At 39.9% G+C, this 4135-nt stretch overlaps 1 protein-coding gene across 1 annotated transcript in view; it reads left to right on the top strand.

Moving 5' to 3' along the window:
- Positions 1-4135, top strand: part of myo1g (myosin IG) — a 419914-nt gene that overhangs the window by 287202 nt on the left and 128577 nt on the right. The gene's annotated exons all lie outside the window — the stretch shown is intronic.

Genomic DNA, 4135 nt, shown 5'->3' with positions numbered 1-4135 from the left:
TGACTGTGTCGTTTGATCTCTCTTATCTGACTGTTACAGTGCACAAGACTTCTCAAAGCTCTCCAAACTGAGTACTATATAAAATGTGTAACAGTTAACAGCAGTGTCTCTTTTTGCCAACAGTAATTCATGTTTATTAAATGCACATTGAATGCAGTGTGTTTTTGCACCGAAGTAGATGTCATTTTGGATGGATGGTATACAGTTAAGTAAAAGTAAACTTGGACCAACTATGACCGAAATCTCTGGAAATGAAGATTAATTACACAAGGAACAGTGGTTACTTTACCAACTGACCAGACCTGATGTAACTGCCTATTGTGCTACCAAGCTGGGGTGTGTGCCAATTCCCAAGTTGCCAACACACAGAAAGCTGCCTTGGATGTCAGAGGACAGTGGGTACAGTGTGTCCTTGGCATTGTCAAGTAGACACCTCCTGTCACAGATGTTTAGTTAGACACAAATGCACAAAGTGCATTTATCAATAATTATCTAATATCAGTGGACATTTGCATATTTTCAATGTCAGGTCATGCCTGATTGTTGAACCTCATCGGAGAGGGGCAGATTAAAGATAAGGCTAATAGGATTTTTCTGTAAACAGAATTGGGTGGGTGGAAAGGTGCCAATTTCTGACAAAGTACAACCCTTCACTGGGCCACTGGAACATCTGATATGACACAGGTTGGGGAAAGCAGGGGAAAACGGAGAACAACACATCGTGACACATGTTCTCCAGATCTTGATCTGACAACCGCTTCTTAAAAGTTACCCTATTGGCATCTTTTACAACAGAAACACAGTAATTTGAGGGTTTGTTTAATGCAAACAGGCTGCAGAGTACAACAAACACTTGAAATGAGCATACTTTATTCTTATTAACACTGCAGATTTTACTGTGTAGAGGAGTTAAGAGAAACTGTTTTTTCCCACACCTTTTGTCTCACTCCCTCCTCTCTACAATCTGAATAAAATATAGTCTTTCCCTGTGGAGCAGCCATTCTATAGATAGATGCCATGGTATGAAAGAGTGATGCCCCATCCCATGGAGAGACTTCCACCCCTTCAGCTCCTAATCAGAAAATCTCATTAAAATCCTCTAAAGAACACACAGACTGGCACTTACAAGCAACCTTAACTGCTTTTATTATCCATTGCATTCCACAACTGGTGCTCTCCTGGGAGATGAGAGGGGAAAGGAATCTGCCATGGAATGACTTTTAAAAGGGGTCTCATTTAACCCTGGGTTGTGGGATAGATAGATGCCATAAATCATGAGAAAGATGTCCTTCTCAGATTCGAACTCTGGCTGACAATCTCAGATTTACTTCTTGTGGCTCCAGAACAAGTGAGAGAAATGGCTCTTGGCTGAAGTTAATGCTTGAGACCTCGGGAGGCCTTGATGAATCAATGAGCTATTTTAGGCTTGGCAACCGCAACCCCTATTGCACCTCTTTTTCAGTCTAGGGCAGATAGTCCTGGACTGGGGGGGCGCAGAAGAGCAGTGGCAACTTTATTTATTTATTTATCTGGCACAAAGGGCAACTCACCAAACTCTGGGTCTCCATAATCCCAACATAACACTAGTATCCCTATTTTGGGCATGTCATCATGGCAAACATTTGCTAAAATAGTTTTGTGAGCTTGTAGATTGGTTATTCTCGGCATACGATGGTGTCACGCTTAAATGGTTAAGGTGCTGCAAAGACATTAAGTATGAGGCTTGATTTATTCTTTTTTTTTCTTCACAACATCCCGTCGGAGGAGTTTTCTCTGAGATGCTGTCTAGTCACGATGGGAAACAATGAGCCACAGGATGGAAATGTACAGTGATATACAACGGGAGCTGTCCAGTGGCCATCAAAAAGTCAGCTGCTAACTTGTCTGTTGAGCGAATTAAAACAGAAAAGGTCATTTCAAAGGCAATGCTGTGCTATGCCTCAAGTGGATGAGAGAAGGAGAACTTGGTTCTCACTATATATATAGTTAGAAGAGCAGTGGAGAGTCAATGTCATTTCCTTGGGTTACCACAATCATTTCCTGCAAAGTATTTGCAGGCTCTAAAATTACAGCTTTCTTGCTCAGGACCTCCTCTCTTAAAAGTGCCCAGCACAGTAGCTCTTAAAATGTACTAGAGATCTGAGAGCGATATGACATTATTATTAACATGTCTAAAGCTAAGAGAGAAGTTAGGCCTCAAACTCACTGTACTCTAAAGTATGAAAAATGCTTTTTAGAGGTGCCAAAATCTTCCATTGACCTCCATTATACATTTCTGAACTTTTAAAGGAGTATATTTCTAAAACTATGAAACATTTCAAAGATTCATTTTCAGGCATTTATTGGACTGTAAATGCAATAGCAATGCAGTGCATGTATGTAAAATAAAAAGGCTTAATTGTTTTTGTTTGCAGCACAGATGAGTGACCTACAATTGGCTACACTGGAAGCAAAAGATAATTGATGTGGTACTGTACTTAAATAAAATGGTTGTAATTTGTATTCAGGATGGGAGGGTTGATCATTAATTTGTATCAGCTACTTGCTGAAAAAAAACACAGCAAAAAACAGCTTATGATGGTTGCTGGTTTTAGCTGTTCTTTTAAGGCTGGTTTAACCGGTTTACCAGGCTGGTCTTGCTGGTTTGTCAGTATAGTTGATCAGTTAGTCACCCAGGTTAAGCTGGATTCTGCTGGTAAACTGGGCTTTGCTGGTCAGTCCAAAAGAACACTTCAAAACCCCTAGAAGACAATTTCTATACATAGATGTGTTGGTGTAGTGGTCTGATGCTCAAACTCTCAGCACTGGGCTTCCATGTTCAAGTCACAGATCTATATAGTTGAATGCATAAGTGCTGTGAGTTTTTCAATGTTAACGTATAAACAAACTTCAAAAGTACTAAATCATTGACTGAGTAATGGTAATACTCAGTCTTTCAGCAGAGAATTTCCATTGTCAAGTACCAGGCTATGGATTTGTAGTTGAACCAAGAGTACTATAAAGTTCTGCCAGCTAAACTACAAAAGAACAACTCAAAAGCACTAAAAGGGGTTGAACAGGAAAGTTACATAATGCAGCTTTAAATTATGGAGTATTTAAACTTTACTAACTGAACAGTAACATACAAAGGAACACTTCAACAGTGCTAAGAGACACGTGTTGAGTGATGGTGTCAATTCATAATATTGTGGTGCTAATACTGTGGCTCACAACACGTGGATCAGCTCGTAGAACAGCTATTTTCATATTGGCTGGTATATAGGTTTAAAGTGGCTGAACTGATTTTTATGCTATATTAACACATTTTGCTGAGGTTAGGAACCCTAACCCTATGGAACCCCCTTAAGGACCCCCGGGGACCACCGGACCTTACGTTGAGAATCACTGTGCTGTTGTATACTTTGATTACAGGTCCATCAGTAAACACTGAAGGAGAGCTGTGATGATTCTTAATCAAGTTGCTGCAACAGGTTATTCATCCTTTACAGTAGAAACTGTATTCACATGCAAGTAAAGACATGGTGTCAAAAAGAAAAAAGGCTCCTGGTTTACTGGGACAGGATCAATTAGGGGTTCAGCGTCTTGCTCAATGACACTTCAACACTAACTCTGGGGGAGCCCGGGGTCAAACTGGGAACCCCATGGTTGCCATCCGGCCGCTCTACCGGCCACTCTGCCCCTGAGCCACTGCCACCCTGTACTGTCAACAAGTTCACTGGAGATGGTGATCATACTTTTTATTTGCTGTATTATACTGTTCTACAAGTTCATTGACACCCAATTTGAAGATGGAGATGCCGATGGTACTATTTATTTATTGCATTATGTTGTCTGAATGCAGTTTTGGATCTACTATGTTCATTATATTTGAAATAGGGCTTAGGCTAAGTTGAATTCGTAATTCATAATGTATTGTTTTCCCCCTTCCTATAAATGTAGTGGAGTCAAAAGCACAATATTTGCCTTTTAAATGTAGTGGAGTGAAAGGTAAAAAGGTAAAGTATACCCATTAGAAAGATTTGTGTTTAAAACTTTCAAAAGTATTTAAAATTTGTCAAAGAAATTTCAAGAATTCAAATATTTGTTGAAGTTGAACGGACCCACAACGCTTGGAACATGTAGACAGTGTCTATAC

This window comes from Gymnoscopelus braueri (genome assembly GCF_963280865.1).
Source record: "Gymnoscopelus braueri genome assembly, chromosome: 11".
Classification (NCBI taxonomy): domain Eukaryota; kingdom Metazoa; phylum Chordata; class Actinopteri; order Myctophiformes; family Myctophidae; genus Gymnoscopelus; species Gymnoscopelus braueri.
This window is presented reverse-complemented; position numbering and strand designations above follow the sequence as displayed.